The sequence below is a fragment of the Varroa destructor genome, unplaced genomic scaffold (genome assembly GCF_002443255.2).
Source record: "Varroa destructor unplaced genomic scaffold, Vdes_3.0 BEIS01000001.1, whole genome shotgun sequence".
Taxonomy (NCBI): Eukaryota; Metazoa; Arthropoda; class Arachnida; order Mesostigmata; family Varroidae; genus Varroa; species Varroa destructor.
Genome location: NW_019211454.1, coordinates 39,946,184 through 39,969,910, shown reverse-complemented (window position 1 = coordinate 39,969,910; position 23,727 = coordinate 39,946,184). Strand labels below are relative to the sequence as shown.

At 42.5% G+C, this 23,727-nt stretch overlaps 1 long non-coding RNA gene across 5 annotated transcripts; it reads left to right on the top strand.

The window, feature by feature from the left end:
* Nucleotides 1-23,429, top strand: LOC111251020 (uncharacterized). 5 transcript variants are annotated; one of them, XR_015330304.1, is made up of 7 exons: nt 1-714; nt 1,962-2,552; nt 7,086-7,359; nt 7,618-7,696; nt 8,748-8,890; nt 18,525-19,356; nt 22,211-23,429. It is a non-coding gene; the product is annotated as an uncharacterized LOC111251020 (long non-coding RNA). The 5 variants fall into 5 exon arrangements; XR_002673605.2 differs by lacking the exon at nt 22,211-23,429 and adding an exon at nt 19,735-19,902 and having other exon boundaries at nt 3-714; XR_015330303.1 differs by lacking the exon at nt 22,211-23,429 and having other exon boundaries at nt 5-714; nt 7,165-7,359; nt 18,525-19,902.
* The last annotated feature ends 298 nt before the right edge of the window (nt 23,430-23,727 follow it).

Sequence of the window (23,727 nt, the reverse complement as noted above, 5' to 3'; positions counted from 1 at the left end):
GCTTGTAGGGTTATCAGCAAGCTTTGCAGTAAACGACGCCAAAAATAGAGTGAGAAAAAAGCGACATTTATATACTAAAACTGCACGTCAGCCATCCGGCTACATGTGTATGTGGCTACAACATGGGTAAAATGTAGCTCTAATAATAATAATAACGAGAGAATAGCTTCCCTTTATCCGGCTTGTCGGTTCGTAATCGTAGAGGCGAATTCGCCAGAGATAAAGCGATGGTTTGACTCAGCAGGGAAATACAATGGACCAGTTTTGTTCCGTTGTGTCTTCTATGGTCCGTCGTGTTATAATGGGGCCTATTTTTGGAGAAGCGAGAGAAGGCCAGGGAACGCTTATTCAATTGTCGCTGCTCAGCAGGGCGAAAGGGTCGAGTTTCGTCGGAAAAGTGAGAGAGAAAAGACGACAAGCGACATGGACCGAGTGTGATCTATGCGGCCCTCGCTAGCTTTGAGAACTGTTTTGGCGGGCAGCTCATCCGGAATCATTTCCCAGATCTACGTGTCACCCGACTCTGCATAACGTGAATCTATCTAAACCGACAAAAGTGACGCACAAGATACTGACTCCGTTGTTCGTGTCTCAAAAGCATAGCTAGATAGGAAGCTGGAAAAGTATTTGTTAGTAACAAGGAAAGTATATATACATATTTGCCTATACGGATGATGCGTTTTGTCAGCGATTGTAAGATATAAACGAGGCAAGGTAAAAAAAAAAAAAAAAAAGTAGAAACAAAATAACACTTTTACAGAATTAATGGTAAAGTTCTATGAGTGATCTTTATGAATGGCTAATCTAGTAGAAACGATGGGATCGAGCTGCCCATTTTCAACGCTAACCCGTTCTAAAGCTTTAGCTCGTTGGGAGTTTTTATGTAGTTTCCGATTGTCTTAGTGAAAGCTATGCTTATAGAGTATGATCATTTTCACTAGATTACTTTATGGTCATCGCCGGAATTTAACTTCCGTCTGCATAGCGTTGTCGCAAATGCATTAGGTCCTTCGCGTTTTTCTGAAAAACGAGACTAAAAGACAATTTGCCGTAAATCTAATTACGAGTTATCCGGATCCTTCGAAAACTGTAGACAGCTGGAGTAAATTAGTTTACCTCACTACCCTATTAAAGGTTTATAGTAATGTGTAAGAAGAAGGAAGTTTTACGGAAGGCTATCGTTCTCACTTAGGACTTCAAAATATTCTTATGCTGCATACATGAATCGTCATCAGTTCTTCTTTTCTTCTAATGAAATTACATTCTAGGAAGCGCATTGTAATGAATCTACTGAAATATGCGAACTTTTCTTTACTATCCTGCTTCTTCACCATACGAATTATCGATTAATTTCGATTTGAGCTAATATAATCTAGTCACCTAAATGGCGCAAGTATATTACGTTGTAAATTAGCTCGTCCCAGCTTTGCTCTGGGCTGCTAGGATGAGTGTTGGTTAGGCAGAAATTTTGTGTGAGCTAAAAAATTGTATCTGTGTTTTAAAAGCTATTAAAAAAGTAACTATCCTTTGTTTTGAAGCTGAACGTTAATTAAAAGCGAAAGCTCATTAGAATTAGGCGGATCTCGACCGTGTGTAGCGCAGTATGTCTTTTAGTTTCTCTCACACAGAAAATTCTTTACTGGTATAGAGTCTAGCCACATCAACGTCTAGTACGGAATACGATTACGTAAAACCGACTCCTACATAGTCGTTGTTTGAGCTAATTAATAAATCTATTGAACTGTAGAGGTTCAAAAGTGAGGCGAAACATCTTTGCAAACAAACTGATACATGTTAGACACATGTGTGAACTTCGCTTGCGGACTTTAACCGTTGATTTCCTGAATCTAACATCGAGGCAATGTTTCTTAGTTAGATCTTGAGACTTTATAAGAACTCACTGAACGAAGCGCTCAAACGTAGACTAATATCTCAATGAAATATCTTGCTGTTTTTCTCAGGAAAGCCTTTGATACGAGTGTCAGTAAAATGAACTACCCGGCGAAAGTCGCGACGGTGTTCCGGCGAATTTACATACAGCTCGAGGCTTAATCGACTAAGACTGCTGTGTGTGTGACCTTAGACGCTGTGTTTTTAAAAGAACTTTACGAATGTGTATGTTATGTTTCCTCGTTTATTTCTCTGCCGGCTGCGAGTCGTACTGTTCAAGTTAAACCTTAGCAGGATGACCGTTTTCGTTCGTCGTATGTATCATCGACTGCTATTTATCTAATTAAAACGTGGCTTTTCGTCAAAATCGCTTGCGAACTATATGAAAGGCAACCAAGAAGCTATAAACACCTTTGTACACAACTAGCCGGTACTTGTTGTCATCTGTATCATGCTTCTCACTGCCCACAAGCCTGGACACTGGCCAGTCTGGCTTAGAAACTAAGCGAAGAATGGCAGTACGATGCTGTGCGTTGTACAATGCGATCATTGGTAGATTCTAAATAATCCCATAAACCGTAAATCAACTAATTTAGGAATCACAGTTTTCGCCAAGCTCATAAAGGTGTCATGTGTATGATATAGGAGGGTAGAATATAAAGGTTAGTATGCCAAGTTGCTATAAACATTTATATAAGTGCTTGCAGTACTATTTCACAAAGGTGAACCAATGATGGGTAAACTTTGAGCGTAATTTAACGTTGAAGTGCACGGGTGTACATGTACCGTGAAGTCTGTCCGTTTATCAAGCAAATTAATTCAGCCCTACAGATATGTAGACCAAGGTACATATTTTGGATATGAAAGTCGCAAGGTAAAAAGTGTAGTAGAAGCCAAAGCTAGTGAACCCTATTTCTCTAATGAAATCAAGCTCTACGCAGTAGCAGTGCATACGTATGTCGTGGACGCTGCTGTACAATAATGTGTCATCGATAGAAGCTCAAACCTTGCTTACGAAACGCTTTGTCCGGCGAGCTAATGCCTGGATCACCCACAATTTTACTTTTACTTTATGGAAAAAAGCGTGTTATTCATCTTACCGCACCATTCATAAAAACAGACAAATATCTGCTTAAACAAGCCAAGATTCGTCGAAGCGCTAAAGTAGCCACTGTGATGTGTGTGGGTGATTGTGAAACTGGTGGAGACCAAGAGGTCGACTGTTCCTCTGGTTTTGGGAATTGTGTCGTGGGGAGAGATTGATGAGGCCAATTAGCTCCCTCCTTTTAGCCATTCCTTTGCGTCATGGGTCGAAGGCGTCGTGGGCGGACGGCTGAAACCAAGCCAGATTGGTTGCCTGCCCGCTTCCTTTCTTAGCGGCGACTGATGTTTCCTTAGCTCTTGTCAAGGGCTGTTCGGCTCTATCTCTTACCATTGTATCTCCGACGGCTCTAGTCGACCCGACAGTCCCCTCTTTTCCGAACTCCCCTTCCTCTTCCCAAATGCCGCCATTTTCCACTTACCGCACCGTCTCTGCGTCGCCCTATTCCGTAAAAGGGTTAGTCGGAAAGACGTTCACTCAAAGTCTCGGAGGCGTGGCTTGTGCCGTTATTCGTTATACAAGACACTTCTGCTCCTTTACTTTACGTACACAATTTCTCGCGAGTGGGACGAAGTAGCAGTGGTGTGGGACATAGCACATTACATCGATGTGTACGCGTGGCTGCTTTTTTTTAGCACCACATTTAATATGGTGCTCGTCCTTACTCTTTTCTTCCTTATTCCCAAAATTACATTTCTTTTTTGCCCCTGAGAAGGGGTTGAGTAGTACTCTCGACTTTTAGCGATCGTGCCACTCACAGTATAGCAGGAGAATGATCGATGACTACCCGCAGTTACAAGCGTCGTCGATCAGAAAAGCAGCAAACGAAGAAAATATAAAAGAGCAATAAAACGCCGTACACTATGTTAACTGGAATCTATCGATAAAAACTGATCTATTGTTAAGTTGAGAGAGGGAGAGAGAGTGAGAACATTTGAAGAAGAAACAGGGGCTTAGGATGTCAGGAAGAAAGAGCTATTCCACTCCTTGATTCTGCCTTACGTTCGTTACGATGATCCGTGTATTCAAGTATCGATAGTCTCAACAGCTGAAGTTTGTTTTTAGAGAATGGAGAAGGAGCGGATAGTGGGCAAAAGGCGACCGTTACAGCAGGCCATAGGGGTCTTACTGGCTCGAATCGGCTCGACAAGGCGACACAGATCTTATATGATAGCTATACGACTGTGTAGCTGCAGCGGGGACTCGAAGTGCAGTTGATTGAGTGACGAACTCCTTGAGCAGCAAAAAAGCAGTGGGCTCAACGCGAGGGTCCACTGCTGAAGGCAAGGATCTCTTTTTCATCCTTTCCTCATTCCGTCGAACGGACTGTGACGACGAAGGCCTGTAGTACTCCGAAAGCAATTTGTGTCCGGAAATGGAAATGGATTCATAACAAGCTTTTGATGGCAGCGGTCCGCCGACCCCAAGGTCGTTACTACATAGACTATTAGGAGACAGGCAAAGAGCCGCACACACGCGCTGACACACAAGCAGACACCCATAGTCGACCACTCGCCGTACTGTACAGAAGGAGAGACCACTTAGGGATACCTCGGAAATAGCTGCTCCCGCGAGCTATAACGACGAGAACAAAGATGACAAGTAACAGCGAGCAACTCCTGCTGCGGCTTTGGCCAAGCCTGGATGAGGCAGACGAGAACACGCCTTTTACGCTCAACAAACGCAATCGATTTTTTTATGTGGAATAGTTCATTTACGTAACACTATTTAATTGTGCGCAGTGTCTAGGCGCTCGTATTGATCTTGTATGTAAGAACCAGGCAGCAACAAATGCTTGTGTCAAGCTTAAAACTGCGTAGTTACCTAAGGAAGTGTCTAAGAAGAGCTTAGTCAAAGCACAATGGAGATGATTGTGTTCAAAATGGCGTCAACGGCTATTCAAAACGATTATCTTCTTCACGTAGGAAGCAGAGCCGCGTACGAAGTTTTTCAAGATACAACCAACTTCTTTGAGCGTCTTTCCGCGCGTGCATAACTGTTGTAATCAAAGATAGCATAGTTACTTATACAATCCATAAATATACCCATATGTTGTTAATAAGTCTCTTACAGCTCCCCTTTATTGACATAATTTTTTTCAGAGTTCAATAAATTCTTGATTTGGATGGACTATGTCCCTGTGAGCCACTTTTACTCTCAAATGACCCATCATTTTCGAGTAGTTTCACGTACTTCCACGAGTGCACTACAAGCAAAATCCTTAGATAGAGTTTAATTAGACATTTAGAATAAAACCGGTTCATTAAATCTTTTGAGTAAGTTACTTCTTGGATTCAACATATTTCCTGCGCTTTTATCGGCTTCACGTGCTCTTAGTTTCTGAGCCGGTTTTCAAAATATTTGGGAAGTGGCTTTGCAATCGAAGCCTTCGAGGTTGCAACCGCTGATATCGGAAGTAGGTTTTTGTTTTGACATGTAACTCCGTATATCCGCGTCAATGAGTAGCCAAATCGTGTTATGGATCAAAACAACGTTTGCATTCTACTGTAAGGCTAAGAGAATTCAGTCTAAAATGTGACCAACACGTTACTCATAGTCGGTGGCATCCATAAACACTTATACGGTACTGTCATATATGTATGATGCTATTCTGTGAACTCCGATGAAAGAATTTTTGGTTTTCCATAATTCAACGGTCAAGCGCTATGGACAGTTTTAGTACTTAATCAAGCCAGATGGGTATATAAATAAAGGTCGAAAAAATACGGTCAGGTAGCCAGTTTGTTTAGCAATAATCGTGTGCCCTTAACCGTGAACACCGTGAAAGCTGATAGACTTTAAGATGCAGACCTATTCTATATCCAACATTCAAGCTTTAACCACAATGACATATCCCTCTGACAGGATGACTAGCAGCATAAATTGGTATTCTGTGCATTACATCTTCAAACACTAATGATAATTGACGACATCATGGATAAACTATAATGCGTTCAATACCCACTATGCTCCACTGTGATACTGAGGAAACGCAAACACGAGAACGTTTTTGTGATCATGTAAAACGGAAACATTTTGAAGCAAATTTACGTTGCTTGTCCGATGACGCTGCTCGAGCCGCCATCAGCTGTCGCGCGGTAGTGTTTTGTGGCGCGGCCTGCGGCTCGAACGGTCGATGTAACCTTACCCATAAAAATAGAAATGGACGAAGAAAAATCAGGAAAAGGAGGATAAGTAGAAAGAAGCATTATGCCACACGCTCGAATGACATATGTAATTCGATGCATACCCCACCTCCTGCAACTATTGGAACCATCATCTCCGTTGACCGGCAGAAGGCGGCACGTTTAGGACTCCCCCCTGTGATACGTTGCTTTTATGCGCGGCCATTGCCAGCAAGAGAGCGACCGAATGACAGACCTACCGGTTGACCTCGGTGATGTTGCCGTCACATTTGCCTGATTAGATTTACGCAAAAATGTACAGTTGTTCTGGCACCCTGTTAGACGCTGATGTTGCTATCGCTAACACAGGCTGAAAACAAGCCACATAAGAACGCTCTTAAATGGTGGTTTTTGTTGCAGGGACTACTGCGACAGCATTTGGACATGTAGAACGAATATTTCTTAGGTAAACACTTCCTAGGCCAGAGTGTCTCTACGCCTCTAGTGATACGCTAGATACTATTGTCCTGTTGCTCCCTTAGTAACAGATACAGTATTTTTAGATAGAGAAATAAACGAATTATTGTATCCATATGCAAAAACAAACCTCATAGTAATATACACGCATGCAAAAACAAAGAAGCATAGTCGGGTAATAAAATCTACTTAACGGTGTCCTGCACTTTTGAGCTTTGAGAAGAAGATTAGCATTATATAAAGCGCCCAGGTTTTTGTTTACTTTCAGTATATATAGTAGTAATTATTGCCGCGAAATGAATATTAATTAACATGTACGTTCAAATAATAATAATATCCATTATATAGGACATTGTAATAACTTGAACAACGCAAGTTAGCCCTGTGAGTATGTATTAAGCAATAATCATTTGATGCGCTCTCGTGGAGTCCGTATAGATAACAAATCTATCCGTGTTAATTATTTTTTCATCTAAATAAACACCCTCCAGTGAAGCAGGTTCTATTCACCGATACTGTGCGAAACATCCAAAGAACTGATGATACCTTTATGCACTTCCGATTTGCTAGTGAGAAAATCTTCTCTTCTACCACTACGTTGTGCTATTTACCGGCTGTTCATCATCATCTTCTTTTCACGAAGAGGTCTTGTAGGGCGTACAAAGGACACTGTGGATTGGCGACACGACGAGAACTTCATCTCGTGACGAATTAGGCATAGTTGGATCGCTCTACACGAGCGCACAAGTATGATCCAAGTGCCAAGTAAGTGAGCATGAAAGAATGGCGGTTGATTAGTCTGTTACTGGGTTATAAGGTTCAGGGCCGCTCCGATAAGCAAGACTCACCTTTCAGTAAGCGCCATTTTGTTGTACGAAGAAGAAGAACTTCGTTGTATGCATGTGCATACTCACACAGCGGACTACTATCTATAGGCATCGTATGTAAATTCGTATGCACGTGTGCAGGATCTAATAAGAACGCTAGTACTTTTGACCTAATGCTCTCTATTTATCCTTCCAGGAGAAGCGCAGTGGGCACATTTTTTACGGCGGATAATGTTTATTTCATTCAAACATGGAAGCGACCCGTTTACTTTACGGTAATAAGAGCATTAAAAACTAGAAGCTATATGGCTCATTCATAGACATATCTCTTAATAGATAACCAAATTTCGTATATAATCAGCCACAATTGCTTAAATTGCATAGTTTGCATACACTCGTAGATTAGATATTAGCAAATGCTAAAATCTGAGCGCGTACCTACGGCTGACGAGCAAGTGAAGCCTTAGGTTACCTGGTAGAGAATACTGACCAAAGAATAAACATTATATAATGGACTATTTCAGTTCCGTGAAGGGACATTTGTCAATGATTAACTAGCCTTAGATCTCAGATTTGCTGACAATGTTGGTAAACGTATTTGCACTCGAATCAAAGTGCACCTTTCGTAGAGGCAAGAAAAATCATTTTATTCATGTATTATTTGATCTCGTAATGGATTCGAGTAGAGCGGAAATATGTACTGCTTAGATGTGTGGATCGTCCAGCATTTCATTGTATTACTAGGATACAGTTCGTGTGCTTACGCGCGGGGCATCAGACCGCTTTACACCCCGATAGTACCTCTTTGGGTGATTTTATTTTAAGATATCAGCTGAGAAAAACACACGGTGAACAATTGTTTGTTACGAACGTTCATTTGGGTGGGAGAGCACTCACTGTTTTCGTGCCTGGTACTTTTCCTCGAGTGTTTCCCAGGCGTTATCGGGTTACTGTGAGTAATAATGAGCACAAGGGACATATCGACTTTAGAATCGCAGCAAAAACAACGAACAAACTGTAGAGTTGCTTAGAGTAAAATCTGCCATGGGGGATCTCCCCTTTGCCTTAGCGATTTGCACACGGTTTTTGATGATCACATTTGGGAGAACGGTGAGTCTGGCTCGTTTCCGCGATCTCAAACGACGTATCTGGCTGTAAATGCTTCTTTTCATAGGAAAGAACTTATTCAGTTTGTAGTTTTATAAGGAGTTAGGCAAAGGAGAAAAGTTTAAGGCAACGTGTTGTTGTTGCTGCTCCTGCTGTCTTCATTGTTATGGAGTTAGTTCTATCGCATAATTTCGTTCGCTATCGTTTCACCTATTGCAGGCCCTGTCTGCCAACTAGGATGAACGCATTCTAGTGAGTCGCAAGTAAATCTGTCGTCATTACACTGTGACATGCATGAACGCGCCAAGTAATCGACGGAAACTTCTCAAGATGCAAATGACGAGATGCAGTCATCTGAGTCGGTAAGGAATCGGCCGATCAGTCACACCGATCGCTTACAAGTGTTCTCTGTCCCTCACAATAATATACGAATGTTTTCAACTCGGACAGGAAGCGCTATCAAAAAAGTGATGGGCACGTAGAACGAGAGCTTATTTTTGCCGAAGCCGTTGCTAACTTCACAAACAGACCAGTGCACGCTACGATATTATGTATACACATATATAATTGAGATTAACGAATAAACCTCGTGTCATCTATCGCGCATTGTAAACTGCCGCAGCCTTTCGATCCGCCCTTGTTTCATTACACAACGTAAATGCTTACAAAATTTCAGTTTTGACTATTTGACAAAAATAAGAATAATTTTCCTTTTTCTACAACTAGTATTCATTCGAAATGTTTATAAAGCTTCGGTCTATTTCGTACACTCAGGACCGCTGTGTAGATACCAGAAATGCTCAACACCAAAAAGTTCTTGGCTTTCCGACACAGCATCGTTTCTATACACCTTTCTTATTAATTTGCCTGCGCACAAATTTTCTAAGAGAGCCAGCATATTCAGTCGGTTTTGCTTCTATCCACCTGCATTAGCTTGCCATTCGGTTTCAGTGATATGGCGTTTATTATGATTCATTTTAAACTATGTACAAAAAAAATGTTTGTACGCTTCTTGGGAGACGCTTCACCTCGACCGCTATGCGAGTTTGTTTTAAGAGTCGTAGTAATTAGTCTTCTTGGTAGTTAACTTTCAGAAAATTAGCAATTCTTAGTGACAACATGTACGAGCAGCTGGAAGTTATAAGTCCTTAAAGGTATAAGCTTGTCACTATATGCTACTTTATATGCCGCAAACCGCGTCATCTGTGCTCCTTCAATCGGCTTCATAAACAATGGCAGCAAGCTTACCGCTCCATAATTGAGAGCCGGCCCTGTGATACCGAATCAGAGCACCCAGTACTACAGATGAATCAGAGGCAACTAAGTTTAGCATATGGGGCATAAATGAAAGCGCACCTTAGAGCCTTAGAGCTACCAAATTTTGTACTTGTCAATGTTCCATCAGTAAGACTTTTTTGCCTCCCCCAGCACGGAATTTGATAAAACTTTCGTGATCTAACAGTGGACGCCATTGCCCGACTCGACAGCGCTACCAGCTAGCGCGCGTAATTTTAGTCCACCAAATAGATAAAGGGAGTTTAACCTGACCTTGAGATCTCGCTAACTAACTGGTATAAAGATTCAGAACAATCGTACTAACCGCTGCTCCCAAAAAAAACTTTGCCCCTTCGAGACACAGTTTCAAAGGTATGGTGCGAAACATTTAAGCAATATAAGCAAACTGAAAAGGCTCTTATAGACGACTGAAATGTCGCCTGTGGCCTTTTAGTGCCGCCAGGCCTTTAGTCGAATGTGGGCTGGCATGTACTACCATTGTTGAGGGCGAGATGTCTTCAACTAGCATTGTGAAGAAGAAGAAAAGAAGATCCAAATACGCCCTTCGCTCTGATAACGTTCAAGTTCAAGGACGCCGTCTATACTAATGCTGTAAGCATTGTAATACTGGGCACAGGAACTATGGTAAGTGTCATCTCCACATCTTTTCTACAAAGGACTGCCGCGGGTGGCGCCGCATCCGCATTACAAGAAATGTAGTGTGGTCGACACAGAAATCGTCTAGATTAGTGAAGGGTACCATCGGCTCCGCAAAAATAGCTACATTACACGAGGCGCCTCATTTGTTTCCCAATGATATCTTCGTGATTTAGCGTAGTTTAATAGATTTATACCCGTGAAGAACCTATAAGGTGCTTCTCACGAATCTTGCGGATCAGTGCCTGTGCAATATAGTAAGGCTCAAAGGCGCGTGGTAAAGGAACAACCGAATTGTTTAAATAAGCGCACACAGAGGAAGATATGTGGACCGTAACCGTACGTAAACGTCTTCTCCAAGTACAAAGCCAGAAAAGGCGTTCGGGGCTTGCTTGCTTGCTTGATACACTCGCCTGAAAATACCGCATGATGACTTCGGGTGGGCGTTTAGTAAACAGACTGGATTTCTTCTGATCCACCGGGTCCAGCATGCAAATGCCACCAAAAAAAAGTAAATTAGAGCTCTGTAAGCGACTTCGCATGGGGGCACGAAGTAAAAATCTTGCACCCCTAAGTAGGTGCAACGGGCGCTAAACCAGATAGTAATTACATATTCTCACAAAATGAACCTTGCGCACAAACAGCTTGTCTTGTTTATTGTTCTATTCTTGTCTACAGATCTTGTCCATTGGAAATTTAATGAACAAAACGGACTTTTTGCCTCTTCGACGTATTGAAAGACCAGAATTATTTCTACCATGGACTTCTTATCAGTTGGGCTTTTCCAACATGAATTACTGTGGACTAAGCGAATGACCTTCAAACTGGCCAACTAAAACTATTGATACAAGGCCAACATATCCTCGGCCACGTTTCAGTGGCTGGTGAATTGCGTGTCTAGAAAACTCAAGCAACAAATGGCATTAATCTGTCTAGACGATCTCGTAACTTTCTTCAAAAGATTTGAGGGGCATCCGCAGCATCTGCGGCAGGTACCATAGAGATCTTATTGACTCTCCGACGACAATCCACCTTCTTCATGAAAAGCTTCATGAAGTTTGCATTATATTATATTGCATCGCATTGCGCTCCACCCACAGTTTCTCCAAAAACTCCACATGGGCTGTTAAGTGCAGGAGATGCTTTTCCTGTACTTGGAGTAACTCATACCAGCTAGTATTTCTGCACCAGAAAAAAGCCTATTTTCCAGCACTTCCACGACGGACTAAAACAGAGCTGCAGACGAACGCTCGTAGGGTCAGACTCGGAGTTGTCCTTGCCTGATACTAGGTCGGCAGAGAGGCGTGTGGTTGCCTAAGGTAGCTGGCTTTTCTGGGCTTCAAAAGATGAAATGGTGAATCCTTTCAAACAAAATATCTGGCAGTCATGTGGGCGGTGAAGAAGTCCTATTCTTTTTTGATCGGACGACGATTCACAGTGATCACCAAAAGCAGCACGCTAATGTACCTGCAATATGAAATGAAAATTCTTTTGCGCTACGATGACGAGAAATTGACTAGTTTACACCAAAAGAAAATATGTTCTGTCGCTCCATAGCACAGGGACTGCGGTCCGTGTGCGACAGTAGTGAGAGAGTTGCCCCGTCCGACAGAAGATGAAGCCAAATACCAAACAATGACTGTTCAGGCGACGATGAGTTCCCAACTCATTCGTTCTCTGATTTGAATCTGCATTTTATAAGTCCATTCCGAGTTGGGCCGCGCTAAAGTTCTGGATGGTAAAGCGCTGCATTTGCCTCGTATATTTTTTCCAGTTGCCTGCACGACCTAACGATGAGTTCAGGTTGTCTACACTTTACAACATCGCTACGGCGCCTCTTCTGGGCGATTTGATTCGTTCCGGTGTGTGCGACTTTAAGATCCCTATCAAACAGCTGAAGGCCAATGGCGTAGCAAAAGAGGCTGCTCGAACCGTTACCAAGCTGCTTGTCTGTATCATTGGTGAGGAGCTTAGGTACTCTTGCTGTCCAAAATTATGTTTATTATCAAAACCGCAAAAAGCCAAACCTATGAATTACCCTACAAACTTAAAGCCGTGTTAATCGATATACGTCCGTACTCGCGCATTATGTATTCGATGATTTCAAAGACCCTTCGAAGGTTGGTACAGCTATGCCGCCACCGCCGGTTATGTAAGGCTCGAAAGGCGAAATGTTTCGGGTGCTCGCCCAAGGCTATTGAGTGTCTCCACCAGTAGTTCTGGGATATCTGTGAAATTCGTGTCGAGGTTCCATCCATGAGGTAACGTAAAACGATGGAGCGCATCTCATACGACGATCTATCATGATTAACCTACACGATACAAACCTACAGGACACTGGCATGAGGGCATCTCGCTCAGCAGAGGTGGTTTATACACAACGAACTTAACTTAAATAGTTTCAGAACAGTTTGGGTATTCAAGGCAAAACTTAGGGTCCCGTGAACTCAGTCTTGCCTGAACAAAGGCAAAATTTGTACCAGTAAGGATCAGATTCGGCGGCTAGATATACAATATGGATTTAAAAGTGATCTGTTAGACAGTTAAGGCCCAGGCAGGAGCTTTCCCTCAAAAGACTCTCTGCTCGAGGTAACTACTAACGTTGAAGGATATCGCCGGTCTTACTGTCCCTAGTAGAGTACCTCAAAACGTTGTCTCATTTATCTGCTTGATAAGGAAGCACATGATAACATAAACATAACATTAGGGAATCAATGGATAATAAATAACAGGGATAATAACTGCTACATTGGTCTGAATCAAGTGATGAAAGTAAACAGTAGATTTTCAGAGTGATCGTATACACATGTGAATTTTACTAAGCTGAAACAAAAAAGAGGCTCGCGGTAGCTGAGACAGCGAACGAGGCTTTCATAGCTAGCTTCCCTCTAACTGACTTGACCATAGCATCTCGTTTACCAGCTTTCTGGATGAAATTGGGACTTATCCATATTATCACGCAGTTATGTTTTGTCCGAAGGGAAATGGAATAATAATCAGCCTCAACTTCTGCGAGAGAAAAACTTCTGATAAAAATAAACTGCATAAATAAAATGAATCATTTGCATTTTACCTATAACATGATACATTCAAACAAAAACTTTATTTCTTATGTAAAAATGTTGAGTTTTCTATATGTAATTGAAGGAGCCTGCACGAACCGTCGTTTCTCGAGCTTTCTAGAAATTTTATTCTTCAAGTCATCGTACCGACAAGATTATGAGATGCATGACTGTCCAATACTTGCTATTATCGAATGCACTATGTAAACCTGAAATATTGAACAGCGATTAGTGAATTTATTTATAAATAATACAGCCCCTTAATAGGAGTTTGCAGCGCTTGAGATGCGTATAGCGATCAGACCAGTGGGCAGCTGCCTGCCGAAAGGAAGGGACGCAACATGAAGACGCTACAATGCGCAAGAGAGAACTGGCCGTGACAGTAATGAATGAAAGAGGTCCTAGAGGGGCTCCTCTCCAGGGAAATAACATATAAAAATAGTAATAATAATAATAATAGTACATATATCTATCCGTCGTCCAATTCAGCCTACAGAGAACATCACGAACGCCCTTTCTACCGCATCCGCTATGATCTAAGGGACGCTATAGGAGAGGTCAACAAAATAGTAAAACGCATTATTTACGAAGTAATGTATATTTTCCTTCAGGAGCTATCTCCTACTTATGATTACGTTGTATACCGCAAGCGCAGCCTGTGCCTTCATATTTCACAACTAAGTAGATATTTGTGGTATAAGTCTTCGTGATAGAAAAATGAGAGCCCATAAAGAAGGGCTATTTCCCTGTCAAACAAAATATACGAAAAAGGACAATTGGAATGAAGATCGCAGTAGAATGTTACCGCACGTCAAGGGCGTTGGTGTCTTTCCTAAGATCCATGCTCCAACACTGCACTGCTTACGTAAAACGGGATTGAGAGTATTTAGTGGTTCCTGAATTTGTAAAAAAGCACCCTGTATTCAAACGAACAGAATATTGAAGCATTAAGTATCTTTGCATCTTTCAATCGTAACCGTTTCTGTACGGGTCACATCCATAAAAACAAATAAGTACGTGTTAAACGCGCAAGATATTTCAGAATCGACGATTCTTTGTGACGCCATCGGTACGCAATGATAGCTCTGTTTTGATGGCTGTCTATGAATTGTCCGGTGTGATTGTCGTATATGACATTATCTATTCAGTCAAGCCTTGATAAGATTACCAGTTCAAGCATAGCCTTTCCAACATCAATTCAAGTCAGGTTTTGACAGTTAAACACTTGCAGATCCCTGTTGACCCTATTTGATACATATCGACGTTCCCCACCTTCACAGCCGTGCCGAGCATCTCAACACACTAAGCAGCAGACGCCTTGTGACGAGTTCCTGATCGTGCAATAATCGTCGTTCAGTCATTTAGTCGTCTTATGTGGCGCCGATTGAGCCGCTTGCATCTATACACTAACCTTTTTTGCACTGATACGTATATTTACGCAGTAAGTTCTCAGCGACCTTGTTGGCTGGTTTCTTGGCGCCATCCAGCAATAAAAAGGCTATCGAATATAAAATGTTGGGCATTGCTACTCGAGGTAACTTCCAAAATGTCGCACATCCTAAACCGTACAAGCTTTCAGTTTACATATTAACCTTATAATTAATTTCAGCTTTGTCTAAGATTCCTCGAGAAATGATCATAACTTTTTCTCGCATCATCCTTGCCAGTGAGTGAACCTTTTCTTTTTCTGTGACTGCTGTTTGAAAGTACCTAATAAAGGAATCAGCTACATACTGGGGTTACTAATAACATTATAACACACGCTTGTCGTGGCGACATTCACCACACAGTTCTGAGCAAATATCGAAGAGCTGCTACTTGTTTGGCTTAGATTTCCCCTATAGAAGGGGTGCCAGCTTCCTAATACAAGGTATAGACTGGATATATAAGCGACCATCGCAGCTCTTAAAATACTTCATCGCATCTTACATGCGTAAAAAAAATCACAGTTATACTTTAAACACATATTTGTTTATTAATTGGTGTGGAACATAACATGACAACATTAGCCGTGTACGCGGAACGTTCCTTGGCTTAGTAGAGACGCTTTGGAACCGAAATTGATGCTGAACAGCATATACGAGTCGTTAACTGAGGTACAAATATTTCTCATAGGTGTTTCTAAACTCGCTAATCGCGATTTTATGGCGCCGTACGAGGAACGTCAGATTTAAGGTTGGATTTCCCTTTTGCTCTGACATCAATCGAAATTTGCGCAGTCTTCCTAAATCTTCCAAAGGTATCACTTTCTTCAGGTTCGTATTTGATAATAATCTTCGGTTACAGTTGAATGAAAAACATCTACACAAAAATTAGAATCTTTTGATAATATTTATAAGGACAGATGGGTTACTCTATTAATCTATACGTTGAAGTTGCTATTTCGGTAATCCGCTTGTGCTGGAAAACATAATGGATATTGGAAACGTGTTGTATGCGGCTCAAGATCTTTGAATGCAAGTGTGAATTTGTCGTTCAGAGATGTTATTGTATATCTGAGTCCTATTTAAAATATCACAGTGATCGCAACCGGGGGCCTATTACTCACTGTAATTGCATCCATTTACCTAGCAAAAAAAAATCGAATATTTTTCACACTCACTTGACTTCAAAATGTAGGCATGCACATTTGTATTGGATATCCAGTGTCTCAAAATATCGACCAGATAGGTAACCAGATATATATATATATATTTATATATAGAAGTACATCTGCGTTTCTGAGAGGTCATTATTGAGAGTGACGTTTGTTAAGCTATATGTTTAATATGCGCCACGTAATGCAAGTATGAAACAGAGAACAGAAGAAGGTTCAATACATCGAGACAGAATATAACAGATCTATTTTCTATAGACGAGGGTGTTCTTCATAAGGCGGTACTGCTTGCTCTGACGTGACACAAACACGTGCAGATAACGTCATCTTTACCAGGTGCTTGACCTGTCTGATTTCGACTTCTTGATTCAGAATGCGCTTTCGGAGGGGTTCGCTTAGACAAAAACGAAATTCATGGTAGCAAAGCCATAGGGCATTGTAGAGGCCTAGCTTACCACGCGTAGTTCACTCAATCTACCTATCGAAGGGAGTCTCTAGAACTCAATGGAGGGGGAGGTAGAGGTCTCGCTATTTCCTTCTTGCCCGTTGCGTTGTCCAACGCTACAGCACGATAGCGTGGCTGTAACTCCTTTTTTCCCTTCTACTACTGCTGCTGTTGCTGCCTCTGCTACTGTTGAGTGCTTCTGTTAGGTCCATCTTCTACCTTACCCTCTTCACTTTTATCCAATTCTATACTAAAAGCTTCCCCGTGAGAGAGCCATGGACCAAATTCAGCCGGCGGCCGGGGCGCTGCGACTCGACGGCTGAGTTGGCAAAAGGACGACAACGACACCGCCGCCGCTGCCGCCGCCAACGGGGGCTAGACTGAACAAACGCTGAAGCGATGACACTTCGCCCGTTCTAGCCCCCCCCTTTTTTTGTTCTCGGTTTCTTCCCGCTACTTTGAATTGCAGTGGGCATAGCAGCACTGCCCTCTTTCGAAATGCTGTTGCCCTCCGACGCCGGCACTGCTCCCGCTGTTGATGCTGCTGTTACCCCCTAGTGCGGCTGCTAGTTGGTACTGTCAGCCGCTACCCTCCACCAGTCGCTCTTCTTATCGTTCTGCTTCTCTTCTGCGCTCTCTCACTCGCGCACTCCCGTTCTGTCACCGCACTTTTTTTTTCTTTTGCTTTGGGCTTTGTGCAATTCAATTGACCCCCCTGAGCGAACACGGACCGTTTACTGGGAATACAATTGAGTCTATGGCCTGACGGTCCCAAGGACAGAGTCCTGCCGCCGTCCGTACTAACCCCCACAGCGCAGCCACCGCCCAGCCTACTTCGCCTCTTCCATATCCAGAGCATTCTTTGTCTCTTTAAGAAGCAGGCAGAAGCGGGAACGGCAGTCCGGTATGGTCTTCTCGGTCATTGCATCTCGGCTACGAATCGAGATGCTGTCCCCGTGGGGCGTCAGGCCTACTGCTGCTGCTAGCCGTATCGCGAAAAAAGCTGGCATTAAGAGGAGGCGGAAGAAGCGCACGCCGTCGCCTTTTCTCCCACTGGCTTGCCAGTGTGAGCAGCGGAAGTACATGACATCTTCACAAATAGAAGTAGGCACCTTAGAACGTGATCTTCGACGGTTGGTGAAAAGCATGAGGAATAGAAAGGTATAAAGTGAGTAGAATGTGTGCGCCCAAAGAGCGGGTGCCCGCCAACGCATCTTCTGCGCCAGGCACACAGATGGACACACAGTGTATTCGGCGCTAAGAGAGAAGACATTTCCATAAGAGTGGACACAGACGCACATTGACATCATGGAGGTATCAATCTCTAGTCCATTTTCGCCCAGTATAGGCTTGGTTCAGGCATAGGCTAGACGGGCTGCTGGATGTTTTGATTGGATTCGGTTTTGGCAGTCGTACTGATCGAATCGAGTTGTGAAACTTCCCTCGGGCGTGGCATTTGCTAAACAGAGATAATAGTCTTTAAATGTTGCAGTGCCTGATTGTTATACAATGGATGTGACGTCCCACGCTAGAAATGCTAGGTACTTTTGAAGGCCCATATAATTCTTGTGCTTGAAGCCTGCTGTATTTTAAGCAATTGTAGACCGTTGAATTAGCAGGCCATATAACGAAACGTTTGCTCCGCGATTTACATTGTTTGTGTTTAGGTGCCTGAGGTCAGCTTAATAGTCGATACGCTATTAGGTAATCTGAAATGTTTCTTAATAAAAACGACTCTATGTTAATCATACGATATGTTTGATATGGGCGCTTTTGGTAACCAACAAAGCTGTTACGAATAAATGTTATTTAATTGTCTGCAGAAAGCAATTTCTAACAGTTGTTTTAAACGCATCATTCCTCTGTGTACTACCTACTCATTCAAAGGAAGCAGGCTAGACTCACAATAAAGCTCAAAGGATTGGCGAGTAACGCGTTTTCTTCATGTATTGTTTGCGCAGGAGTAATGTGACAACAGTTGCACTACAGTATATGGTCGGCCTTTTCGCGCAGTCTCGCACGCTATCTCCGCATACAACGGTGCGCAACGTACGACGACATTCGCTTGCATACGAGGCTCCATTAATATCAATTTGTCCCTCTGGCTGAATCCGCTACTCCTACTGCCGTCGGCGGTACAGCCTCGTCTACCGCCCTTAACCCTACCCTCTTCTGGGGGTTACACAGCAGGAATTCGAGCTTTCGGAAGTGGTTTCCAAGGAAAGGTAAATCGCAACCCGAATTTCCCTGAGACAGCTCCGTGTACTTCCTCAGCAGGCCATGCTCTCTAGGACAATCGCACTCTTCGTGACTCGTGGGAGGGACAATGGGGTAAATGAAAAACCTCCCTTGCCTTTGTGGAATGACTGTGACCGATTGCCGCGTTTCATCCTTGGTCGCGCCGCGCGCTTCGTCTCTTAGGAGCCTATCTACTCTTCGTACTATTTTCTTCCTTCCCCTTCCAACAATGAAAACCCAGGCGGCTGAGGCCGAGAAGGACTAGAGCAGACAAACCGAGACAGAGTGTCGACAACTGAAGCGAACCATATACACAGGCACACATCTACCCATCTACACACTATATGCATACATACTCAAGGTTCACTTACATCCGTACACAGTCGTTTCGTGACAACTCGAGACGAACCCACTTTCAGACACTGCTTGCCAGCTTGTTTTCTATTCGGCCTTCTTCCGCCTATCTTCGTCCATGCGTGACTAAGCAAGCCTTTGTCAATTCTGCAGTCCGACGGACCGACCAAAACCATAGCCTCTCAGACGACTTAATATCAAGTAAGTTGTCCGAGCACTAAACACACTGGTGTTCTAGGTTGCTGCAAACCGTGCATTAACCCACAGATCGGACACTTTGTAGTGAGTCTATTGACAGACAGAAGGGAACGATAAGAGAACAGAAAATGATTTGCATGGGTGCTACACTAAGCACCAACGCCGTACATTTTCATATATGGCGCGAAACGTTCACAGTTATTTTCTACTGCTTTGATAGCTTATATGTAGGTCAGCTAGCTACCTGTTGACGATGCCGCTCGTATGGTACCTGTAATCTTGGCAGCACAAAATCTATCTGATCGATTACCGTAATAGTTCCATTCCAAATAATATCAGGAATTAAATGTCTTTCATTAATGGTTAATTGGTTGATTACAGTTACCGGTCGTCATTGGGCAACTGTATTTGCCTTAAAAACAAGAAGTTTCTCATAGTTGGAGTGTAATAGTTCAAGTATTGTTCGTTATCGTACATACTTGAAACGAATTTAGTGACGATGCTTGTTATATCTAATAAAAAGAAGTACAGGTTTCGAGTTCTAGCTAAGAGTTCTGTCTTGGAGTTGGAGAAAATTTTTGTAGTTAAATGTTCGAAGCGTACTCCATATGCCTTGACGGTACAGCTTAGGTTAGTTGAGCTGCTTAGCATTAGCAAGACTGTGTAATGATCTCACGCGCGGACCAAATATTGATAAATCCTATAAGAAGCTTAGCTCTCGCCAGGTAATTAGCGGCCAAAACGCCCCGATATACTACAGTAAAGTCATGTTGTTGATATTATAATAGTTATACTAAGCTATTATGGGCCTTATTGGTAAGCTACATAACGTTAGGCCTGAAGTTCATCTGTATTTTTATACAGATGAACTTCAAGCAGACTAAACAGTTCTTAGCTGTTCGCACGCTAAGTCTTCAACGAATTATTAATATGTTTTCAATTAGAATAGTCAGACAAATTGGTTGAACCTAAACAACTATTTCGAGTTTTGCTACGTTGCGACATCACTGCCTACCTGCCTACCTACCTACCTACCTACCTACCACAACTGATCCACATATGTCTATGAAGCTGAATTGCCTCTTCTATGAACCTAGCTTATACTATAGCGCGATTAATTAATGTACGGTAAGAAATTATACATGTCTAGCTATGAGTCCTCTTCCATAGACTCTCTATAAACTGTGTGATATTGCGACTCATAGTAACGAGGTTTCAGGCCTCGAAGAAATAGTGACAAACTTTATTAGATCCATGACAAAATATTACACATTTACATTAGCTCTGCATAGAGATATAGTTGCTTGTCTATTGGCGCCTTAATGCTTTGTTGATTTGAAAAATCTGGTCCTGAGTGTTGCTTTTCGTTTCTCAAAAATGGAGCCAACCCTTTTAATGGAGTTGAACGTCTAATCTTATTAACAGATTTTTCTCAATCAGTTTTAACAGTTCAATAGGCTATTCGCAGTATTAACACGTGTGAAAACAGATTGTGCTGAAAGTTTTCCTTTTACGACGAGGCTTGATGTCCTTCCTCATTACATTCTCCTCTGACGGATTTGATCTTTTCGGCAGAAGCCGACAAGAACGCCGGGTTTAACGACCCGTGGCCCAACGGTGTATGATTCAGTGCCTCAATGAACTTTCATTATAGCGGGGCAAACTAGATATACGTAGGCATATACGATCTTCTCAGCAGAAAAGTAGAAGGTGCTGATTGTTAGGTTGTTCGTATGGCAGTCTATAGATTTCGCTTTCCAAGGGAAGAAGAAGGTTTCCAACTGTATTATCGTGAATGAGACATATGATTTCGTTTCGGATAATTTCTTTATATATTGAGTTGGACATGGGAAGCATTGACCTATTCTGTATGTTTATTTAAAAAGAAAAAATATAATTAAATTCCAGGTTGAAATATATTGCCATAGTGCTCCTTACTGCATACATATATAGCAGCCGTCTAATATATGATGCCAGATCTGTCATAGTAGTAATACAACTTGTCATTGATTAACCTACGCTAAAGAAACACTCAAGCGAACTTCATATGATGCATCAATCGCAAAAATATCGTTTAGCCTTCTATAGTATTTGGCCTATACTCATGTCACTCTAACGCTAGGAAAAACAGTATTTTCAAATAATAGGATCTTATTCAATTAGAATAAGGTTTCAATAAAATTTCGAAAAGACCAATTCGCATCGATCATTTCTCCCTTGCTCGTGTAACTTAACATAAGAGTATAGAATGAAACTAGATTCCCGCTTGACCACAAACGTAAATGTTACATTCAGAATCGAGAGGAGGCGTATCATCTTCTTGGTCTATTTTTTTCCGATATTTCCCTGCTTTTTTGTCTCTCTTGCTTCTCCGAGGTACGAGATACACACTCACAGCTATAACTCGGCTAGTTCAAGCCTTCTCACATTCTTGTTCGTTATGCAGCTATCTGTTTACGGTCAACCATCGTAGACAGTCTGCAATCTAAAAGTTAGTAACTCCCTTCTTGTTTTTCCTCTAGCCCAGAAAGAACTTAGGCCATGCTTTGTTAGATAAAAAAAAAAAAAAAAAAAGTACCGGGTTTAAGAGAACACCCCAGCTATCTTGTTCCCCCCTTTTATCCCCGTCCGGACTGTAACGATCGCCTTCTTGCCCAAACCTGTCCTTAGCGTTAAGCTCCCGGATGACCCCAGTTAGCTATGGTCCGCTTTTCCAAATGCAGCTCTCAGTCCCTATTACTCCTGCGACTCCGTTTCTGATGCCATTCCCACTCGCCCATTTTCTCAGCCTTGCGTTAGCCATTACATGGCATCTCTATTACTTCATACAATCTTGTCGTCATTGTTGTCATTTCAGCGTCAACGGCACCAGCAGCAGCAATGACGACAACGGCTCACTGTAGCCACCCTCTCATTCGTCTCGGCCAACGAAGTCCATGTCGATATTAAATTTCCAAAGCTCGCCTTGGCTTGTGTCTCGTCCATTATTTCGTCCTTTCCTTCTTTTCCCCTCTTTTTTTTTTTTTTTTTTTTTTATCTATCAGCTGTTACCAACTATTGTTCTCATCACCGAGATCGGCCTCAGTCTTTATTGGGCCACACAAGGAAACTAGGGAAGGAAAATGGTATAGAAGGGAGAGTGTTGATGTGAAGCGGGAAGAAGATGTGGTGGAAGATTCTGGTGAAGCCGAAGCAAGGGACTGGCGAGTGAGGAAGAGAGCTGAAGGAGAACGTGACTGAATGGGAAAAGAGAGGAAAGGAAGAAGCTGAAAATACAGGATGGTAGCAAAGCCGAGCCGAAGCCAGGAACCGAGCCCAGGCCAAAGAGAAGATGAAAAACAAGGCTGAAGGCGAATGAAAACGAGGGAGCGAGAGTTAGCTAGTAGGTAGAGACGAAAGAGGAGTAAAGCCTTGCAAACCGCTTTCCCTTTGATCGTGAGCGATTTCCCTGGAGCTTTACGATCTCAATATTGTCCCGCCGTCAACAAGGCTCCGTATTCGCTTTCCATCGTTTTCATGCGTCTTGCGCCTTCCCCAATGAAGCCTGCTGCCTCCATAGCCCAACCTAGGCCACCTTTTCACTCGGTCTCTCATCTGGGACGAGAAACTTCCCTGAAGAATTCCAAGCCTGCCGTTTCAACTGCCTCGTGCTAGCCACCGTTTATTGTCCGAATATACAATACACTCTGTAATAGCCTCCCTTCGTGCCTCTAATCGGTTTCGACCACACCCAAGGGACTAATTCTTATATCATAGGGCGGTAGACACTATTTTAAATCGGAAAAAAGGTTCTCATCAACTGCGAGTTGCGGTTCGTCCCAGCCACACGACAGCTGGGCCTCGATGAGCTCAGCTAATCAATAATTGTTGTAGACCGCCTCAGATAGGGAAATTAAGGGACCAATATCGCGGCAAGATTAGGAAAAGAACAAGGAGAGAGAGACCAAGTGAAAAAGACGAACTTGCTTCTAATTTATAGAACTATTTGGCAATCAAGTTGTACATGGTCAGTGTTATGGCCTAATGAAAACTATCATTACTAAGGTAGACGGTCAGGATAATGAACTCAGACTAATGTAGCACTGTTCAATTTTACTTTCAGTACATTTTAATTAACATGGTATTATTTAATAATTGCGTACTGCTAATTAAAATATAGTTATGATTATTATTTTAGTGTATTCATTGGAAGATGGAGATTTGCACGTCTTCTATATTATACGTCGGATATTACGTTGGATAGTAAATATACTTCTTGCCAACTTCCGTCTCGCAGTTGCGGCTCAGCTTGTAAAGAAAAGTCGTGAAAATATGTATCTTTTATATTGCATTGAAGTTGCTAAACATCCACCTAGAGCAACTGGCGCCATGTGC